The sequence below is a fragment of the Grampus griseus genome, assembly GCF_964374135.1.
Source record: "Grampus griseus genome assembly, chromosome: 18".
NCBI lineage: Eukaryota > Metazoa > Chordata > Mammalia > Artiodactyla > Delphinidae > Grampus > Grampus griseus.
Window position 1 is genome coordinate 37,899,076 of NC_139012.1, and position 24,114 is coordinate 37,923,189.

Consider the following 24,114-nt stretch of genomic DNA (forward strand, 5'->3'; position numbering starts at 1 on the left):
GAATATAGGATCAAGGTGTCTAAGGTTTCACCATTAAGTTTCACATTAGTTGAGACATTTATGAAGACACCCTTTATCAGATTGAGGAAGTTCCTTCTATTCCTAGTGTGCTGACAATACTTTCATGAATGTGTTGAATTTTTTCAAAAGTCTTCATGCATCTATTAAGATGATTATGAGTTTACTCCTTTATTCTGTTAATTTGGTAAATTACTTTGATTTTTGGATGTTGAAACAAACTTACATTCTTGGAATAAATACCACTTGGTCTTGTTTTATTATATGTTTTAAATATTGCTGAATTCATTTGCTAATATTCTTTCCATCTATGGTCATGAGCATATTGATATCTTATAAATATAGGCATTCTTATAAAGTCTTGTCACGTTGGTGTTGCCTTATTTGTCTCTGAATGTGTTTGTGGAAGGTTGATATTATTTCCTCCTTATGAGTTTGATTAAATTTACCAATATATTCTCTGGATGTGCTGTTTTCCTTCCTAATTATGAACCAACTCATAAAGCTTCTCAATTATGGATTCAATTTCTTTAACAAATTTAAGGTTATTCAAATTTTCTTTTATTTCTACTGTGTCAGTTTTATAACTGTGTATCTCTCAAGGAAAGTCTTTACCAAATAGTGCTTGAAAAATTGGATATCTACATGGATGAAAATTAATGTTAACTTCTACCTCAAATTTTACATAAAATTAATTCAATTTGAATCATGTACATAAACATAAAAGCTAAAACCATTAAGCTTCTAGTAAAACCAGGAGATACATTTTTGACCTTGGAGTAGCAAACACTTTGTAGACAGGACACAGAAAATAGTATAAAAGGAAAAAAATAATAAATTGAAATTTATGAAAACTAAAATCTTTTGCTCAGTTCATGCAGCTCAAAATCAAAAAGCAAACAACCCAATCAAAAAATGGGCAGAAGACCTAAATAGACATTTCTACAAGGAAGACATACAGATGGCCAAGAGGCAAATGAAAAGATGCTAAGCATCACTAATTATTAGAGAAATGCAAATCGTAACTACAATGAAGTATCATCTCACACGAGTCAGAATGGCCATTATCAAAAACTCTACAAACAACAAATGCTGGAGAGGATGTGGAGAAAAAGGAACCCTCATGCACTGTTGGTGGGAATGTAAATTGATGCAGCCACTATAGAAAACAGTATAGAGATTCCTTAAAAAACTGAAAATAGAACTACTATATGACCCAGCAATTCCACTACTGAGCATATAACCTGAGATAACCATAATTCAAAAAGACACATGAACCCCAATATTTATTGCAGTACTATTTACAATAGCCAGGACATGGAAGAAACCTAAATGTCCATCGACAGATGAATGGGTAAAGGAGATGTGGTACATATATACAATGGAATATTATTCAGCCATTAAAAGGAACAGAATTGGATCATTTGTAGAGACGTGGATGGACCTAGAGACTGTCATACAGAGTGAAGTAAGTCAGAAAGAGAAAAACAAATATCGTATACTAACCCATACATGTGGAATCTAGAAAAATGGTATAGATGATCTTATTTGCAAAACAGAAAGAGACACAGACATAGAGAATGAATGTATGGATACCAAGGGGGAAAGTGTGCGTGGGAGGAATTGGGAGTTGGGATTGACACATATATACTATTGATACTGTGTTTAAAATAGACAAGTAATGAGAACATACTGCATACCACAGAGAACTCTACTTAGTGCACTGCAGTGACCTAAATGGGAAGGAAATACAACAAAGAGGGGATATATATCTATGTATGCCTGATTCATTTTTCTGTACAGTAGAAACTAACACAACATTGTAAAGCAACTATACTCCAATAAAAATTAATATTAAAAAAATTGCTCTTTAAGGCACACTGTTAAAAAGATGAACGAGTAAGTCACTGACTGAGATAAAATATAAGCAATGCACATACAAGATTTGTATCCAGAATAAAATGTACTCTTACAAAAAACCCAATGAAAAACCACATACAAAGTACCTGAAAAGACTGTTCTCAAATGAATATAGACAAATGGACAATAAATACATGCAAATGTGGTCAACATTGCCTTAATCAGAGAAATACAAATTAAAACCATAATGACATACCACTATGCTTCCTCTAGAATGGCTAAAATTAAAATTACTGAAAATACCAATGTTGGTGAGGGTATGGAACAGCCAAGACATTCAAAGATTTTTGGTGGAACTGTAATGTGATACAACCATCTTGGAAAACAGTTCGGAATTTCTTCTAAGCTTGTACATTCACCTCCTCTATATCCCAACAATTCCACTTCTAGGTATTTAGCTGAGAGAAATGAAAACTTATGCCAATAAGCAGACTTGTAGAGATACATGTATAGCAACTTTATTCATGATAATCAAGAAATGGAAACAACACAAATGTCCATCAACAGAACAATGGATCAGCAAATTGTAGCTTAATCATAGAATTTAGCAGTAAAACTGAATAATCTACTGACACACACAATAATATGCATAAATCTCAAAAGCATTATGCTAGATTATAGGAGCCAGACTCAAATGTGTACTTACTGCATAATTCTATTAATGAGAAGTTTTGAAAGGGGCAAAACTGATATATTGGAGTAGAAATAAGAAGTGGGATTTCCTCTGTAGAAAGAAGGTTTAGGCTAAAGGGATATTAGGGAACTTTATGGGGTGATGGAAGTATTCTATATGAGGATAAGGATGTGGATTACACAGTTGTTGCATTTGTTAAAACTCATCATATTATTCAACCAAGATGTGTGCATTTTACTGTATGAAAATTACATCTCAATTTTTTTAAATAAAAGAAAAAATTATTTAATTATAAAAAAGTGTATCAATGTGAAAGATAATACATTTTACTGTACTATGCAAGGAGAGCATTCAACTTTAAGGGATTTGTATGTATGTTGAACAATGAACAATGTCAAATTACTGTACATAGGAAAGAGAATAGAAATGTCTATAAAATAGTCCATCTCCTGTGCAAAATTGAGTCAGTGAAAATGTGTTATAATTTCTGTGCACAATCAACCAAATGTTGCTATTTAAAATGTACTTTGATAGTACAAAGGAATCACAGCCCCATGTTCATATATGTAACTTTGTCTTAAGATAGTAAAAGTTTTATTTTTATTTAAATAATTCTTTTTTTTTTTATTTTTTTAAACATCTTTATTGGAGCATAATTGCTTTACAATGGTATGTTAGTTTCAGCTTCACAACAAAATGAATCAGTTATATATATACATATGTTCCCATATCTCTTCCCGCTTGTGTCACCCTCCCTCCCACCCTCCCTATCCCACCCCTCCAGGCGGTCACACAGCACCAAGCTGATCTCCCTGTGCTATGCGGCTGCTTCCCACTAGCTATCTACCTTACGTTTGGTAGTGTATACATGTCCATGCCTCTTTATTGCTTTGTCACCGTTTACCCTTCCCCCTCCCCATAGCCTCAAGTCCATTCTCTAGTAAGTCTGTGTCTTTATTCCTGTTTCACCCCTAGGTTTTTCATGACATTTTTTTTTTTCTTAAATTCCATATATATGTGTTAGCATACGGTATTTGTCTCTCTCTTTCTGACTTACTTCACTCTGTATGACAGACTCTAGGTCTATCCACCTCATTACAAATAGCTCAATTTCGTCTCTTTTTATGGCTGAGTAATATTCCATTGTATATATGTGCCACATCTTCTTTATCCATTCATCCGATGATGGACACTTAGGTTGTTTCCATCTCTGGGCTATTGTAAATAGAGCTGCAATGAACAATTTGGTACATGACTCTTTTTGAATTATGGTTTTCTCAGGGTATATGCCCAGTAGTGGGATTGCTGGGTCATATGGTAGTTCTATTTGTAGCTTTTTAAGGAACCTCCATACTGTTCTCCACAGTGGCTGTATCAATTTACATTCCCACCAACAGTGTAAGAGGGTTCCCTTTTCTCCACACCCTCTCCAGCATTTATCGTTTGTAGATTGTTTGATGATGGCCATTCTGACTGGTGTGAGATGATATCTCATTGTAGTTTTGATTTGCATTTCTCTAATGATTAATGATGTTGAGCATTCTTTCATGTGTTTGTTGGCACTCTGTATATCTTCTTTGGAGAAATGTCTATTTAGGTCTTCTGCCCATTTTTGGATTGGGTTGCTTGTTCTTTTGTTATTAAGCTGCATGAGCTGCTTATAAATTTTGGAGATTAATCCTTTGTCAGTTGCTTCATTTGCAAATATTTTCTCCCATTCTGAGGGTTGTCTTTTGGTCTTCTTTATGGTTTCCTTTGCTGCGCAAAAGCTTTTAAGTTTCATTAGGTCCCATTTGTTTACTTTTGTTTTTATTTCCATTTCTCTAGGAGGTGGGTCAAAAAGGATCTTGCTGTGATTTATGTCATAGAGTGTTCTGCCTATGTTTTCCTCTAAGAGTTTGATAGTTTCTGGCCTTACATTTAGGCCTTTAATCCATTTTGAGTTTATTTTTGTGTATGGTGTTAGGGAGTGATCTAATCTCATACTTTTACATGTAGCTGTCCAGTTTTCCCAGCACCACTTATTGAATACGCTGTCCTTTCTCCACTGTACATTTCTGCCTCCTTTGTCAAAGATAAGGTGACCATATGTGCGTGGGTTTATCTCTGGGCTTTCTATCCTGTTCCATTGATCTATATTTCTGTTTTTGTGCCAGTACCATACTGTCTTGATTACTGTAGCTTTGTAGTATAGTCTGAAGTCAGGAAGCCTGATTCCTCCAGCTCCATTTTTCGTTCTCAAAATTGCTTTGGCTATTCGGGGTCTTTTGTGTTTCCATACAAATTGTGAGATTTTTTGTTCTAGTTCTGTGAAAAATGCCAGTGGTAGTTTCATAGGGATTGCATTGAATCTGTAGATTGCTTTGGGTAGTAGAGTCATTTTCACAATGTTGATTCTTCCAATCCAAGAACATGGTATATCTCTCCATCTGTTTGTATCATTTTTAATTTCTTTCATCAGTGTCTTATAATTTTCTGCATACAGGTCTTTTGTCTCCTTAGGTAGGTTTATTCCTAGGTATTTTATTCTTTTTGTTGCAATGGTAAATGGGAGTGTTTTCTTGATTTCACTTTCAGATTTTTCATCCTTAGTGTATAGGAATGCCAGAGATTTCTGTGCATTAATTTTGTATCCTGCTACTTTACCAAATTCATTGATTAGCTCTAGTAGTTTTCTGGTAGCATCTTTAGGGTTCTGTATGTATAGTATCATGTCATCTGCAAACAGTGACAGTTTTACTTCTTCTTTTCTGATTTGGATTCCTTTTATTTCCTTTTCTTCTCTGATTGCTGTGGCTAAAACTTCCAAAACTATGTTGAATAAGAGTGGTGAGAGTGGGCAACCTTGTCTTGTTCCTGATCTTAGTGGAAATGCTTTCAGTTTTTCACCATTGAGGACGATGTTGGCTGTGGGTTTGTCATATATGGCCTTTATTATGTTGAGGAAAGTTCCCTCTATGCCTACTTTCTGCAGGGTTTTTATCATAAATGGGTGTTGAATTTTGTCAAAAGCTTTCTCTGCATCTATTGAGATGATCATATGGTTTTTCTCCTTCAATTTGTTAATATGGTGTATCACGTGGATTGATTTGCGTATGTTGAAGAATCCTTGCATTCCTGGAATAAACCCCACTTGATCATGGTGTATGATCCGTTTAATGTGCTGTTGGATTCTGTTTGCTAGTATTTTGTTGAGGATCTTTGCATCTATGTTCATCAGTGATATTGGCCTGTAGTTTTCTTTCTTTGTGACATCCTTGTCTGGTTTTGGTATCAGGGTGATGGTGGCCTCGTAGAATGAATTGGGGAGTGTTCCTCCCTCTGCTATATTTTGGAAGAGTCTGAGAAGGATAGGTGATAGCTCTTCTCTAAATGTTTGATAGAATTCGCCTGTGAAGCCATCTGGTCCTGGGCTTTTGCTTGTTGGAAGATTTTTAATCACAGTTTCAATTTCAGTGCTTGTGATTGGTCTGTTCATATTTTCTATTTCTTCCTGATTCAGTCTTGGCAGGTTGTGCCTTTCTAAGAATTTGTCCATTTCTTCCAGGTTGTCCATTTTATTGGCATATAGTTGCTTGTAGTAATCTCTCATGATCTTTTGTATTTCTGCAGTGTCAGTCGTTACTTCTCCTTTTTCATTTCTAATTCTATTGATTTGAGTCTTCTCCCTTTTTTTCTTGATGAGTCTGGCTAATGGTTTATCAATTTTGTTTATCCTTTCAAAAAACCAGCTTTTAGTTTTATTGATCTTTGCTATCGTTTCCTTCATTTCTTTTTCATTTATTTCTGATCTGATTTTTATGATTTCTTTCCTCCTGCTAACTTTGGGTTTTTTTGTTCTTCTTTCTCTAATTGCTTTAGGTGCAAGGTTAGGTTGTTTATTCGAGATGTTTCCTGTTTCTTAAGGTAAGATTGTATTGCTATAAACTTCCCTCTTAGAACTGCTTTTGCTGCATCCCATAGATTTTGAGTCGTTGTGTCTCCATTGTCATTTGTTTCTAGGTATTTTTTGATTTCCCCTTTGATTTCTTCAGTGATCACTTCGTTATTAAGTAGTGTATTGTTTAGCCTCCATGTGTTTGTATTTTTTACAGATCTTCTCCTGTGATTGATATCGAGTCTCATAGCGTTGTGGTCGGAAAAGATACTTGATACAATTTCAATTTTCTTAAATTTACCAAGGCTTGATTTGTGACCCAAGATATGATCTATCCTGGAGAATGTTCCATGAGCACTTGAGAAAAATGTGTATTCTGTTGTTTTTGGATGGAATGTCCTATAAATATCAATTAACTCCATCTCATTTAATGTATCATTTAAAGCTTGTGTTTCCTTATTTATTTTCATTTTGGATGATCTGTCCATTGGTGAAAGTGGGGTGTTAAAGTCCCCTACTATGAATGTGTTACTGTCGATTTCCCCTTTTATGGTTGTCAGTATTTGCCTTATGTATTGAGGTGCACCTATGTTGGGTGCATAAATATTTACAATTGTTATATCTTCCTCTTGGATTGCTCCCTTGATCATTATGTAGTGTCCTTCTTTGTCTCTTCTAATAGTCTTTGTTTTAAAGTCTATTTTGTCTGATATGAGAATTGCTACTCCAGCTTTCTTTTGGTTTCCATTTGCATGAAATACCTTTTTCCATCCCCTTACTTTCAGTCTGTATGTGTCTCTAGGTCTGAAGTGGGTCTCTTGTAGACAGCAAATATATGGGTCTTGTTTTTGTATCCATTCAGCCAATCTGTGTCTTTTGGTGGGAGGATTTAGTCCATTTACATTTAAGGTAATTATCGATATGTGTGTTCCCATTCCCATTTTCTTAATTGTTTTGGGTTTGTTATTGTAGGTCTTTTCCTTCTTTTGTGTTTCTTGCCTAGAGAAGTTCCTTTAGCAGTTGTTGTAGAGCTGGTTTGGTGGTGCTGAACTCTCTCAGCTTTTGCTTGTCTCTAAAGGTTTTAATTTCTCCAACAAATCTGAATGAGATCCTTGCTGGGTAGAGTAATCTTGGTTGCAGGTTTTTCTCCTTCAACACTTTCAATATGTCCTGCCACTCCCTTCTGGCTTGCAGAGTTTCTGCTGAAAGATCAGCTGTTAACCTTATGGGGATTCCCTTGTGTGTTATTTGTTGTTTTTCCCTTGCTGCTTTTAATATGTTTTCTTTGTATTTAATTTTTGACAGTTTGATTAATATGTGTCTTGGCGTATTTCTCCTTGGATTTATCCTGTATGGGACTCTCTGTGCTTCCTGGACTTGATTAACTATTTCCTTTCCCATATTAGGGAAGTTTTCAACTATAATCTCTTCAAATATTTTCTCAGTCCCTTTCTTTTTCTCTTCTTCTTCTGGAACCCCTATAATTCGAATGTTGGTACGTTTAATGTTGTCCCAGAGGTATCTGAGACTGTCCTCAGTTCTTTTCATTCTTTTTTCTTTATTCTGCTCTGCAGTAGTTATTTCCACTATTTTATCTTCCAGATCACTTATCCGTTCTTCTGCCTCAGTTATTCTGCTATTGATCCCATCTAGAGTACTTTTAATTTCATTTATTGTGTTGTTCATCGTTGCTTGTTTCATCTTTAGTTCTTCTAGGTCCTTGTTAACTGATTCTTGCATTTTGTCCATTCTATTGTCCATTCTATCTCCAAGATTTCGGATCAACCTTACTATCATTATTCTGAATTCTTTTTCAGGTAGACTGCCTATTTCCTCTTCATTTGTTAGGTCTGATGGGTTTTTATCTTGCTCCTTCATCTGCGGTGTGTTTTTCTGTCTTTTCATTTTGCTTATCTTACTGTGTTTGGGGTCTCCTTTTTTGCAGGCTGAAGGTTCGTAGTTCCTGTTGTTTTTTGTGTCTGTCCCCAGTTGCTAAGGTTGGTTCAGTGGGTTGTGTAGGCTTCCTGGTGGTGGGTACTAGTGCCTGTGTTCTGGTGGATGAGGCTAGATCTTGTCTTTCTGGTGTGCAGGTCCACGTCTGGTGGTGTGTTTTGGGGTGTCTGTAGACTTATTATGATTTTGGGCCGCCTCTCTGCTAATGGGTGGGGTTGTGTTCCTGTCTTGCTAGTTGTTTGGCATAGGATGTCCAGCACTGTAGCTTGCTGGTCGTTGAGTGAAGCTGGGTGCTGGCGTTGAGATGGAGATCTCTCGGAAATTTTTGCTGTTTGATATTATGTGCAGCTGGGAGGTCTCTTGTGGATCAGTGTCCTGAAGTTGGCTCTCCCACCTCAGAGGCACAGCACTGACTCCTGGCTGCAGCCCCAAGAGCCTTTCATCCACAGGGCTCCTTAATTTGGGATGATTGGTTGTCTATTCAGGTATTCCACAGATGCAGGGTATATCAAGTTGATTGTGGAGCTTTAATCCGCTGCTTCTGAGGCTGCTGGGAGAGATTTCCCTTTCTCTTCTTTGTTCTCACAGTTCCCAGGGGCTCAGCTTTGGATTTAGCCCCGCCTGTGCGTGTAAGTCGCCGGAGGGCGTCTGTTCTTTGCTCAGACAGGACGGGGTTAAAGGATCCGCTGATTCGGAGGCTCTGGCTCACTCAGGCCCGGGGGTAGGGAGGGGCACGGAGTGTGGGGCGGGCCTGCGGCGGCAGAGGCCGGCGAGACGTTGCAGCCTGAGGCGCGCCTGTGCGTTCTCCCGGGGGAGTTGTCCCTGGATCCCGGGACCCCGGCAGTGGCGGGCTGCACAGGCTCCCCGGAAGGGCGCGTGGCCAGTGACCTGTGTTCGCACACAGGCCTCCCGGTGGCGGCAGCAGCGGCCCTAGCCGCTCTGGGCGGCCCTAGCCACGTCCGTCTCTGGGCTCCGCACCCCTAGCCGCGGCTCGCGCCCGTCCCTGGAGCTCTCTCAAGCAGCGTTCTTAATCCCCTCTCCTCGTGCACCAGGAAACAAAGAGGGACGTAAAAGTCTCTTGCCTCTTCGGCAGTTCCAGACTTCTCCCCGGACTCTCTCCCGGCCAGCCGCGGTGCACCAACGCCCCGCAGGCTGTGTTCATGCCGCCAACCTCAGTCCTCTCCCGGCGCTCCGACAAAAGCCGGAGCCTCAGCTCCCAGTCCCACCCGCCCCGGCGGGCGAGCAGACAAGCCTCTCGGCTGGCAAGTTCCGGTCGGCCCGATCCTCTGCGCTGAAATCTGTCCGCTTTGCCCTCCGCACCCCTGTTGCTGTGCTCTCCTCCCTATTTAAATAATTCTTACAAAATTTTTGTTTTATCTTTTCTGAGAGAGGCAAATTATTATTAAATAATTTCAGAAATGCTAAATATGTACCTAAAGAAACTTTTCAAAGTTTCACTTGATTTTACCTTTGAGCTGAAATATCATTGTCTTTGGCATTTTAAATATTATTTTAAGTTTTACTCATTTTAATTTAAATATCATTTTTTATCATTTAACTTTGAGTATCAATTTTTTATTACTAATATATCATCATAACCATAAGGAAGATGTATGTATGTATGGAATATTTTTTAAGTAATACAGTTTGAAAAAGTAACTTCAGAGCAGAGAAAAGTAAAATAAAAGAAATGATGTTGGAAAGAAGAAAAATTAATGAAAGAGGTCTTAAATATATCTTAATTCTTAAGATCTTAGTTTTTATACCTCGGAGGAACATGTTTTTCTTTTTGTTTCTCAATTATTTTTCTACTGTACTAAACAATGTAAACATGAAATAGTTTAAAGGATTTAGTCTTTGATTCTTAATTTTCCAAAAATTTATATCACCAATAGTGCTGCAACTACAAATGACTTTTCATTGTGACATGAGAATTTGCTGTCTTCATTCTCTTTTTCTATCTGTGAGATAGTTACCATTTTCACATTATTTTGACATTACCGTTAATAAATTGATTATAACATTCAAATGTACAGCTGATATAACTTCGGTTCTGATTCACCATTTCCATCTTAATAACTATTAAAAAATGAATGCACCACATAAGGATTACACATGATAATTGGTAGAACTCCATCATTTCAATCTGCAGGTTAGGGATAAAGATGTTTGTGGTAATGAAATTTTCATGCTTTACATTTCATTACAAAGTATGTTTGAACTCTATGACATAAATCACAGCAAGATCCTTTTTGACCCACCTCCTAGAGAAATGGAAATAAAAACAAAAATAAACAAATGAGACCTAATGAAAATTAAAAGCTCTTGCACAGGAAAGGAAAACATAAACAACATGAAAAGACAACTCTCAGAATGGGAGAAAATATTTGCAAATGAAGCAACTGACAAAGGATTAATCTCCAAAATTCACAAGCAACACATGCAGCTCAATATCAAAAAAAAAAAAACAGACAACCCAATCCAAAAATGGGCAGAAGATCTAAATAGATATTTCTCCAGAGAAGATATACAGATGGCCTACAAACACATGAAAGGAGGCTCAACATCACTAAGCATTAGAGAAATGCAAATCAAAACTACAATGAGGTGTCACCTCACACCAGTCAGAATGGTCATCATCAAAAAATCTACAAACAGTAAATGCTGGGGAGGGTGTAGAACAAAAGGAAGCCTCTTGCACTATTGGTGGGAATGTAAATTGATATAGCCACTATGGAGAACAGCATGAAGGTTCTCTAAAAAACTGAAAATAGAACTACCATACGACTCAGCAATCCCACTACTGGGCATATACCCTGAGAAAACCATAATTCAAAAAGAGTCATGTACCACAATGTTCATTGCAGCTCTATTTACAATAGCCAGGACATGGAAGCAACCTTAGTGTCAATCGACAGATGAATGGATAAAGAAGATGTGGCACATGTATACAATGGAATATTACTCAGCCATAAAAAGAAATGAAATTGAGTTATTTGTAGTGAGGTGGATGGACCTAGAGTCTGTCATACAGAGTGAAGTTAGAAAGAGAAAAACAAATACTGTATGCTAACACATATATATGGAATCTAAAAAAAAAAAAAAAAAAAGGTTCTGAAGACCCTAGGGGCAGGACAGGAATAAAGATACAAACGTAGAGAATGGACTTGAGGACACAGGGAGGGGGAAGGGTAAGATCGGACAAAGTGAGAGAGTGGCATGGACATATATACATTACTAAATGTAAAATAGATAGCTAGTGGGAAGCAGCTGCATAGCACAGGGAGATCAGCTCCATACTTTGTGACAACCTAGAGCTGTGGGATAGGGAAGGTGGGAGGGAGACACAAGAGAAAGGAGATATGGGGATATATGTACATGTATAGCTGATTTACTTTGTTATAAAGCAGAAACCAGCACACCATTGTAAAGCAATTATACTCCGATAAAGATGTTAAAAAAAAGTATGTTTGATTGGAAAAGTATACAATTTTATTTTCTTGAATAAGGCATGTTTGTTATCCCTTATCTAATTCCTCCTCTGAAAATTATAAAGAACATTCAGCTAAATATGTTTGCATTTGACAGTTTAAATATACTTTGTCCCAAGATATATTCAATTCTGCTCTTACCTTAATGTGGCAGCAACTTGTTTCTTCAGAAGGAAGAAAATAGATATTTTCACTCTCTCAAAGTAGTCAAAGAAGGCATCTTTGCTCACATATTTAATGGTTGATTTCTATGAGCTTTGTTTATCGACAGAAAACCAAGTTCAATATTTACTCTTCAACGTTAATTAGAAAAATAATTTAAAATAAGCAATTAATATCATAGTAACATGCATTTATTAAATAGTATTTCTTGCATAATATTACAATACTGATCATGTATTTCAGTGGAATTTTTCATTTTGTAAATCTCTTGGGAAAGCATGGTACCACTTGTAATTACAGAAGTCTCAGAAAGCTCAGTATTTCCTGTTAGCTAAGGTGTAGATTTTGATCAAGGCTCCACCTTTTAGAGTCCCACTGAATGTTTCACATGGGATCATTTCATGTAAGTGTAGAGGCAAATATTAGAACTCATTCATAAAGGTTGTGGTGGCAGAACAGTTGAATTGTGTCTTAGTGTCAGGACCATCTAGTGGTGGTGGTGATCCCCAGTGGAAAGTGTAGCAGCATACTCTAAATACACTATTTCTCAGTTCTCACTTTGGGAGTAATTTCTTCTACCTGGCTTGCTTTCCTTCCTTTTCACTCTAAAAACTGTTTCAAGTTTCCGTTGCTTTCTGCAAAAAGAGCTCAGTGAGAATGATTTCCTCTGTGACATCTTATACAAACACCTGTTAATAAAATAGACAAAAGCTCTTATTCTTACAGGAACATATGTTACAGTTATTAATTAATATGAAGTTAAATCCTAGCACCCTTACATGTACAGATGGTGTATAGTTTAAAAGTAAGTGATAATTTATTTTTTTAATTCTTTAAGATTTTTAACTGATTTCAATTAGAATTAGTTATAAACTTTAAACATATTTCTCTGGGATTGTGTAAATTACATTGTATTAACATAACCAATAATCTGACCTGTATTATAAATGTATAAATATAGGATTACCTACCTGCAGGTCTGCTTTTCTTCTTTCTTCCTTCATTCAAACTTATACAGGACCTCAGCTGTGTTAGTGATGCATATAAATTAACCCGACTCTTGAGTATTTGAAGTGTAAAATGTTAAATAACATGAATTCACTTGCTATAAAATTAATGAGCGATAGAATGAAAGGAGACCATAACTGTGTCTCTTTCCATGGAATCTGCAAGCCTGAGAGATTAGGCGATTTGCTTAGAATCTTGTTGTGGAGGGATGTGTTTATGTAGGGGTTGGGGTAGTAAGAAAATAAGATTTTCTCCCTAAGTCTATGAAAAGGTTTTGTACAATACCTTAGATGTTTTGTGAAAGACTACTTCCTCCTTTTTCCAGAGCCAATCAAATTCACTATTACATACTTCCGGTAGGCAAGGGTTTAATTATGAAAAGGAAGATTTTGAAACAAACAAGCAAACTTACACCTCTCTACTGTGACTGGATTGTAATTGTTATTCCCTTTAAAGAATATAATTTTTGTTAAGCATTTCATTTTTATTTTCTTTCTTTGTTTCTTTTTTTTTTTTTGAGAGAGAGATACTCTTTCTAAGTATGGTTATTTCAACTAGAAGAATCACAATTATTTGTCCTTAAAGTGCAATTTGATAACGTTATGGTCTTGGAAAGTGTCTATGCTCTTTGAATATAGTAGCTTATTATATTCTCATAATACATACACATAATTATTTTTCCTACTTCTTTTTTTTGTCCTCTCTAATATTCAGGTATGATAACATACAAGTGAAAATCTACTCACACCTGATTAGTGGTTCAAGGAATAGCAGCAAACTCAACCTCTCCCTATTTCTCAAAATTATTAGATGACTTTGATTTCCCTCATAAACCATGGAAATACTATTTGGATATTTTATTTTTGACAACTCAGTAACATACATACTGACAATGTACATTGACTCTTGAAGAAGAACTTTCAAATATATTCAAAATTTTTATTGTTTATATTTAAAATCTACATAACTGTCATTTAAATTTTATTATTTTTATGCCAGTGCGGTTGCAATAATAGGAAAGAAGCTTAAATCTTAGTGCCTTACATTATAAAGATAAAAAAGTTATTCATTATAAACAAATGTATCCATGTTCCTCTGATGATCTCAAAAAGAATATATTGTACTATTGTTGACTTTAAGTGCAATTAAACTACTGAACAAAAACAATTTTAATAAATTATCTTACATTTTGTCTTCTATTAATATTTGATGTGTCAGGGAATCTGTAATATATTTAAAGGGAATTTAGTTTTAGTTTCCTATTCAAACCATGAGAATTTTGGTCACTGACATCACTCTAAATATTTTCATTAGTGTCAATAGATAAAAGTAAGAGAAATGAAATAAATAAGTATATACTCATCAAATTTTATATTTTAGGATCTCCAACAACGCTTGAAATGTTTGGAACATTTCTGCAAACCTGGAGTGGAAATTTAGTAGGATATCTGCTCCTATTGCAATGACATTTGATACATGGCTTATGTCCAAAGAAGGACAAATTAAAAGGCATGTTTGTACCAATATGAAAAAAAGTCTCCCTGACCATTAATGATAGGATTACATGATAGGGCAATCTAATATCTTACTCATGTTAGTGAGATAACATTTTCCATATTTTTGTAACTATGTATGAGAGTCATTTAGGCCTTTCAATAATGAGATAGATAATCTGGGAGTTGTGGCAGTTATTGTTTGGTTACCATATGACCTGAGATACTGGCAAAGGAAGAAGGCAATAGGTATGCAGAAATAAGCAAGAGAGGAGTGTGTGTGTCCATGTCTATGTGTGTTAGAGAGAGTAAAAGGAGAAGGGGAGGGATAAGGAAACAGAGAGAGAGAGAGAGAGAGAGAGAGAGAGAGAGAAAACTCCCCAGTTTTCTGATCCCTATCAGGTATTTATTCTTTCCCTTCTGTGAATTTTTGGCCAGGCTGCCTTCCTGCTAATGGTTCCCATTATAAATAATTGTGCTTAAACCTAAATGTGTTTTCACACATAGTAGTTATAAAGTGGTAGTCCAAGTCATTGCAGGAAGAAGAGAATGATAAGATTAGCTAGTATTTGTGTAATCCTTAAACTGTTAGCATACTTCTTTTACACACAATAATTAATTTTATCTTTCTAATGACCATATGTGACTGGTAAATTTAAAATCATCTTCTCCACATTACAGATTTTCATTTCAAGCAAACTCTTACAATGGTGAGAACAAACCAATGAGCCCAGTCACTAACATTTAACGTACACTTTCAGTTTAAAAATAGAGTGTCTGTTAATGTTAGGGTCAGATAAATTTGGGAGAAGATATAAAAGCATGAATGCAACTAGAAATATTTAACCTTTTTTAGTGTTAGAGCAACTATTTTAAGGAGCATAGGTCAAAGTGCAAACAATAGCTACAGAATACTCTCATTTGAGCTACTACTCAACTACAAATAGGAACTGATTTTTAGTAAGTGTTTAGTATAAGCAGGATGAAAGACTAAAAGACTTTCTGAAACTGAAAGTCTAAGAAAAGTGCAAAGTCTTAATTTAGTTTGTTTATTTATCATAACTGAATTGTTTTTAGTACATCAAATAACTAGGCACTCCCATATTTCATATACTTCAGTTATAAGAGTAACAAGTAATTGAAAGTTATATTTTTACTGATTTCCACCTCTAATAATAGTTTTACATAATGTGATTATAATCATAGTTCAAGTAAAATTGTACATACCTTTATTAGTAACTTTATTTTGTCTGGTTTTCTGGTAAGCCAGAATCACTGAAAAATAATAAAATGGAAACATTTGAATCTAAACATCACTCAGATAAAGTTATTATTAACAATTTTGGTTTTGCCTCTGCTTTTGGTGTTTTTTTGCTATATGAAATATTGCTAGTTTTGAAATCAATTTGTAATAATTTATTTTGAATTAGTTATGCCAAGACTTTCACAGGTCTTCCTAGGTTAATGACTTTTTAAAAAGGAAATATTGAAAAGATATATTTTAATTTAAATAATGGTTCAGTTTCTCTTATGTGAATCAAAAGATGGAAAATAGCATTATTCAAGCTCTTTCATTATAAAGACAACTTAAAAAAAAACTATTCTCTGAATTGATTAAGAAATATGTGTTTAGTAAATCTTATCTGAAGTATAAATAGCTGTAGAAATAATCCAAATTATTTACTACATGTGTAATTGAACATTACTTGCTAAATTTTTAGCAATTAAAAAATACCATTCAAATCTGAGATATAGACAAGGATCAAGAGACACTTCATGGCAAAGGAAGGGAGGCAACAAAAGCAAATGTAGAAGCAAGGTCAAGTTTGGTCTCCATTTCAATAATTCACTTTAATATTATACATTTTCATTCTTGATTTTATCTTTTAGCTGAATGAAGTAAGATAAGCAAAAAAATGTATTACACAACTATCCCTTCTTAAGATATAAATATTTATTAATTTCTTTACCTGTTGGAGTTTGATTGCATGCAATTTTTAAAGATTTGTTTATCTGTGAGTGATATATTTGTGAGTTACTGAAGAGATAATTATATCATTTATGTTCATCACAAATAAATGAGAGCTTGGCTGAATACAAAACTCTCAGATCAAAAAAATTTTGGCCTAAATTCTGTAGTAATTGCTTCATTCTTCTGAAACTTTGTGATGCCAAACAGCAACTATCCAGTTTGAAAAAAAACAATTTTGTGTTTTGTCCAGTTACTTGTCATCCTTGAATTTGGAAAAATGATAGGGTTTTTCTAGATGATTATTTTATTTTCAAAAGACAGGATCAGAATTTTAATGTACATATTCAATATATTTTTCAACTTGATAATTTTGGGGACTATATAGATTTTATGATAGTTTTTCCAAGATTTTATGTTCGTCTTTGAAACTCTTCTATTCCCTATCCTTCATGGCTGTTATCCATTATCTCATTGTTTTCATCCTATTTTCATTTCCCTTTGCATACCATAAAGATTTCTCATGATGTTTTCCATTTAATTAATTTTCTAGTAGTGTGAATCCTGCACTTTCCTTCCCTGTTTTAATTCTACTATTACACTTTAAGTATAGTCTGCTGTTGTTCCTTATTGTACCAGTCTTTGATAAACACTTTTTATTTCTATTTATTGTCATTTGACCCAAGTTTCTTTTCTCCTTAAGACTCTTTCTTTCAGATAGAAACAGATTGTGTTTTCTCTCCGTGTATTAAGTATATAAACATAGTTTTCTTCAGTTGCTGCTAGCAAAACATTTTCCAATATGTGTCATTTCTTTCATTTTGAGGGAAGAAAAGGTAGTGCTTACATCTAGTTTCCAAAGGCCTTAAGTACTTCTGACAACCTCATTCAAGACCATAGTCAGTAGAATAGGTGACACAAGCTGCAGTATCGTAAGCTCAGTACCAATGGTATCATCAAGCAAGCTGCTGGTATAATGCCCAGAGGTGCCAGTAGTGTCTAATTGAATCAGCTCTGTCATGTGAATTTGCTTTTATAACAGGTAGTATGATTCTAAATCTAATTCTCTGCCAAAAATCTTGTAAATTACATATAATTTTACTAAAAAATATGTTTTGTCTTGAAATTGTCCAGTGTCAGTTATGTTATTTGCATGTGAAGCCTGATACAAAAAGTCAGAAATATTCACACACTGTCTTCTTTTTCTTTATTTTCTCATATATTTTTATTACATACTTTGTCTTATATGCTCATACATAATTTTATAGTTTATAAAATTATAAAATGTTATTTAGAATAACATTCTAAGGGTTTGTTTGAGTTATTCTACCATTCTTCCCATTTCCCCATATGTTCAAATATATTCATCATTACACTTTTACCTTTTCAGAGAAACTTTTAATTATGAATGTTTATGTATAATCGCCTCAAAAATTATGAAGTTTATTCTGTTCAGGAAGGTAGATATTTGTTACAAAAAAAAAACACAAAACCCTAGCATAGTATTGCAAGGTCTTTTAGAAAAGTATAGGACTAGGTTCGTTCTCCACGGTAACATCCCCAAATAGAATTTCTATTTATAGAGACCATCTAGGGTCAAAATAATCCATATTAATTAAGCTCTAGTGTAATTCCTATAAACTGCAAGAGCTGACTTGAACTTTTTTGTCCATTATAGTTCATTTGACTTCTGACTCCCTCCTTTGCTTTTTTCGCCTTGTCAGTTCATGTCCTTTTTTATTCCAGGTCCTGGCATCTCTTCCCACATTCCTCATATTTTACATTATGGTTTTACTCTCAACTTATTTCATTGGTTATTCTTCCCAAATACTATTCTTAACTAGCATTTCAGCCATTTCAAACATGCTCTACTAATCACCTGTACTTGACTGTTCTGAATCAGCCAAACTACTCTCTACTTCTTTTCAATTATTTCTAATACTTGACTTTATTATTTATTCAGACTCACCTACAATATATTCCCATTTTTCTAACTAAGGATATTATTACTTTTATTCAAAATTAATGTAATATTACATAGTTAGACAAATACTTATGCTCTTAATAGGAACTAAGTATACAGTTTCTTTAATAGCCATGTGGGAAATTTATTCAGACCTTTTGTTTATAACTATAAACAAATAAAATGTACAATATCGCTGGCTCTAAGGAGATGGAATTTAATCAAACTCATTATCCTATTAACATTGGTAATGTCCGAGGATGTTGTGTGAGCCTCATCAATTCTCAGAGCTCTTGTGGTTTTCATGGGTCTGAGGTGATAATCAAGTTAATAAAACTCATTCAATCATTATAGCAAAAATGTCTTTATTTTATTTTAAATTTTAACAATAAAAACATAATAACACATTTCATAATTAAGTTAAATAAATGCAAGGAATATATCTTTTTTAGTATACTGAATTATATCATTGATGTTCTGCTTTTGTCCTTACCTCTGTAAACTCTATTTTCAACACATTAAAACTTCAACCAGACTGATCCTTTCTAAATGAAGGTAAATCTCATTGCTCATCTGCTCAAGCCTTTTTAGTACACTTCCATCTCTCTTGGATTAACAGTCTAAATCTCAGTAGTCTATGAAGTCTTACATGATCATTTTCCCCACTCTCACTCACTCAGCTTCAGGCATGCTATTTTTATTACTAGTCCTTTAACATGACATAGTACTAACTCAAGGCCTTGTACTTGCTGTTCACTATTTACTTTTTCTGAATGCTGTTCCTCCAGATAGCCCCATGACTCCCATCTTGAATCCCTTTAGTTTTTGTTCAAGGTTATAATGCTTCATGCATGTTTATGGTACTTGGGTTAAAAGACACAATCATTGGTATTTGTTTTAGAAGAGAGTTGTTTTCTGTTTTTCCACAGACAAAATCATCACAACACCCTTCCATCCCAGGCTATTGATTTGACTTCATATCTAGCCTAAGAATTGGGACTGGGGTATTTGAGATACTGAAAACATTCTGAGTAAAGATGACAAATTGCCTACATATATTTATCCATTATCTCAAAGTAAAGATAAAGTGAATAATACATATAATTTTTTTAATTAAAATAAAAATTGCTGGGGAGATAGTGTTATATAAAAGAGAGAAAAGCTGCTACAAAAGTTGCTCGCCAGGAATGATATGAACAATAAAGAAGTAGGTTTCCTCATGGAATCCCTGAGAGATCCAGGTGAAGAAAGGCATTTTTGAAGGGAAAGAGTGAGCCAACAGTGGAGAGAGCAACTGATTTTCAGTATTGAGAACTTGTCCCATCACTGCATCTAGAGTGCAAGCAGTCAGACTTCTATACCCCTAGATAGGATAAGAAGTTTTATTGGATAATTTAAATAGTCCTGAAGGAAATAATTCAAAACTTTGGCATTTTGGATTTAATTAACCTAAAGCAAAGCTTGCTGGTTGATAAGAACCACTAAGTTACTAAGTGCTTAATTGCTTTGTAGTACTGTTTTATTCTTATATATATAAACTTATGGCCACCAGACACTTGAGGAAAATTTATAAGACAAAATAATAAATAATGAATGTAAAAAAAATAATTACCCTGAAGGAAGAAGAGATAGCCCTGGAGAAAACAAAAGAAAATTTAAGCAAACACTTCTCTAATGAGTATGTTCAAAGAATTTTAAAGAATCAATGCTTCTAAAATAAAGAATAGGTATGTATGTCCTTTCACATATCTAACCTGAATCATGTCATAGGAGTAATAGGAACAACATAGCATTAAAATAATTTTGACTAGAGAACAACCTACGGAAAGATAGGGGATAGAGTTGAATAAATGAAGTGGAGCTAACTACTGGAGGATGTTTAATCACAGACCACTATTTTGGACTAAAAATTCAATTAATTAAACTGTAAGTATGGGGCAAGAGGGAGACAGATTTAGGTAAAATGATCAAAGCAGCCTATTTATACACTTATAAGATGACTTTTTCTTAAATGCTCCACTGGAATTCCCCTTCCCTAAATGCATCTCCATGTTCTGAGTGTGAAACTCATAGGTGAAAATGCCAACTGCTACTACAGAAATAGCTACTTTCAATGAAATGGAGTTATGTTTAGCAAAAATGATGTTTTCTTATTGAGACTTTTTTTCAATGTTTTGAAATAGAATGTTCAAAATATTCTTACTACTGTGGCTGGTTTATTCTTAAAACAGTTTCTTTCTACTTATAAAATGCTAATGTAATTTGACTATGAAAATTGTAAATTTTAATTATTAGGATCTCCCTTATATAAACCCATTGCTCTCTAGGTACATATGATAAGGATTAAAAAAAAATTCACTTAACTAACAATGACAACAGCAGAGTAGGTATGGGGAAAAATCTGAAAGAAATACTCCTGGAGAAAATGTAACTGTATATATTTATGCAATATTAATGAAAACTCTAAAAAAAATAAGTCAAAACATCCCTCAGAAAATAGAAGAAAAGAAAAGAAACAGGAGAAAAAATAAGAGATATAGAGTAGATTTTCAGGAAATTCAACATCTGATTTATATAATTTATATAATTTTCCATAACCTACAGAGAAAACAGAGCAAACAAAAAAATCTGCCAAAGAATATTGGAAATCGTTGAGAAAAATTATACTATTCAGATTAGGGGACCAATACATTAAATAAACACACATACCAAGGCATATTTTCATGAGATTTTAATACATCTGGAAAAATATTAAAACTAAAAGCTGCTAATGAGGTAAACAAAATGAAGCAAAACAAAACACACAGATTATCTACCAATATGGCAACCACATTTTCAAGAACTACATTAGTTATTGGAAGACAAGAGAGCAATGCTTCAAGTTCCTATGATATCCTACTTTTTCAACTCAGAAATGTAAAATTCACCAAGCTACCAATTGAGAAAGATGGTATTAAAAAAAGGTCAGAAATTCAACATTACTCCTCAGAAATGATAGTATATGTGCTTCAAGGAACAGAGCAATACAGAGTGCCTGCAATCCATGACTGGAATCAAAGGTAACCTCAGCATAGGTTTTTGATTGAAGTCAGAAAGTGGGAGACTATTTCAGGAAGGAGGGTGCAGGGATCAGACTTAATAAAGTACTAAATATGAAGTTTTAAACATTTCTAAATATTTAAATGAGTAAAGTTAATAAATAACACAAACATAACCAAAACATCAAAAAGGCTCTTAAAATGCAATTAACTTAAAAAGAGGAAGAAGGGCAAAAATGCAATTATAACACAATATTCCCAAAGGCATAATTATGTGTAGGTAATTTTAATTAAAATATGACAGAACAGTATTGACAAAATGCAGAAGAGGTCTTATGGGTGAGAGAAGGAATTAAGGGAAAAAGATGAATGAATTGATCTCTCAGTAGGAAGTCAATAATAGGGTCTAAAAAGAGATATGGGAACATATGTATATATATAACTGATTCATTTTGCTGTGAAGCTGAAACTAACATACCATTGTAAAGCAATTATACTCCAATAAAGATGTTAAAAAATAAAATAAAATAAAATAAAATAAAATGAATATTAAATAGTACTCTGCACATATTCAAAACACAGAGATAAATATTTTAAAGTAAGAACATCTGAACAGCAGGGTTGAGATGAGGATGGCAGTTGGGAGTGTGTTCATTGCAAATCTTTTGGTACTGTGAAAGCCAGAGTTTGTTTGCAAGATGTATTATCTTTACCTTTGTTTTAGACAACACAGAACTGCCACAAATACAACATTAAAGGAACATTTTAGTCTAGCAAAATAAAACAATCTCTTTCCTTTTTCTTTCTGCTTCTCTTTTTCTCTCTCTTCACATACATAACACATGTGTATAACTGTATGTATATATTTTTTGTAGTCCAGTGTTTCAAGTATCATTAGATATGAGATTCCTATTTGTCTCCTTTAGTGCTTTTGAAATTCATTTTACATGGTTTATTTCTACTCCTGCTTACCATTTGTTTACTTTTCACAGCATTTCTTTCCCATTTTTTTTCTTCTACGTTTCTTTGTCCTTTTGTATTTGATGTATCCTTGGTAATGTGCCAAATTTTGCTCTGTAACCACTTTGAGATACTTCAATTTTGTCTTTTATGAAGGAGATTTAAATCATTTCCATTTACAGTGATAAACAATCTATTTGGTTTTATTTATTTTACTTATTTTGGGTTTACTACTAATTATTCATTGTTATATTTTTATTTTACTCTTTCATCATGATTTTGTGTTAATCAAGTTTCTTTTCATTCCCTCTCCCCTATTAATTTCAACTTACTAGTTGTCTGAAACCCTTTCAAATCACTTAGGCATCTTTGCTCTTTGCCCTGACAAAGCTGGAACCTTGGGTCTCCCAGCCAACCTTCAGAAAGTCTCTAGCACTCTTCTTAAGCTTCATAAGTACACAACTTGTAAAAGACTGAGCCAAAATTCAAATGCAGGCACTCTGATTCCAGAACTCAATATTAATAATCACAATTCTAAAGTTATACATTTTGTTATTTTTGTATATTTTTTCCATTTTTGTTCCACAAATGGTGACACACACCTCAGTACATAAATTCATTTACTCATTATATACTCATTTAAATAAAAATTACAGGTATGTCTTGTGATATTTTCCATATTAGTACTTAATACAAAAGTACAAAATAGACTTGCCATAGTTTACTTAAACATTCATCTGTTGATAGATATGTAGATTAATTCTAATATTTTGCCAATTTGAAGAACTCCACAAGGATTATTTATCTTTCTTACATAAGTGTAATTGTTACTGCAAGATAAATTCAGGTAAATTGAATGTTTGGGTCAGCAAGTATTTATTTATTTACTTTTATTTATTTTCTCCAGCTTTATTGAGATATATTTCACATATAACATTGTGTAAGTTTAAGGTGTACTGCATGATGATTTGATATGCATATGTATTCTGAAACTATTGCCATAATAATTTTAATATTGACAAAAAATTAGTAGTCAACCAGGAAAGAAATGGAAATTTTTACTTGAGCCAACATGAGAAAGCTCTGAGAACTGTTCCACCTGTTAGAGGTCAAGGCACAATTATATCAATATAAGTTTTTGAGACAAACGGTTATACATCAAAGTAGCATATTGATAGTTTACATAGTCCAACAAGGTGAAGAGTGGGTTATTGAGAAAGGAATGTTATCTACGAAGGAGTTACTTTTGTGGTGTCAGGAGGAAATTATTTTAAATTTTTATCTTTTTAGTGAGGAGGCATTTCTGTGTCTTCTAAGGGGAGCTAGCTAATGTATAATGCAGGTGCACAATGCACACTAAGGGGGAAATGTTAGTTGCTTAAACAGGCAGAGAGAAAATGTTATGTTTAAAAATTTTATTGTCCTGCATTAAAAATAATTTTATTCCATAATTGATTACATTCATAACCTCATACAATTACTATTTCTTGTGTCTGATGAGAACATCTGAGATCTATTCCCTTAACTTTCAAGTATTCAATATATAATTGTTAACATATAAGTTAACTTGCTCTACATTAGGTCTTAAGAACCTATTCATCTTATAACCGGAAGTTTGTATCATTTGA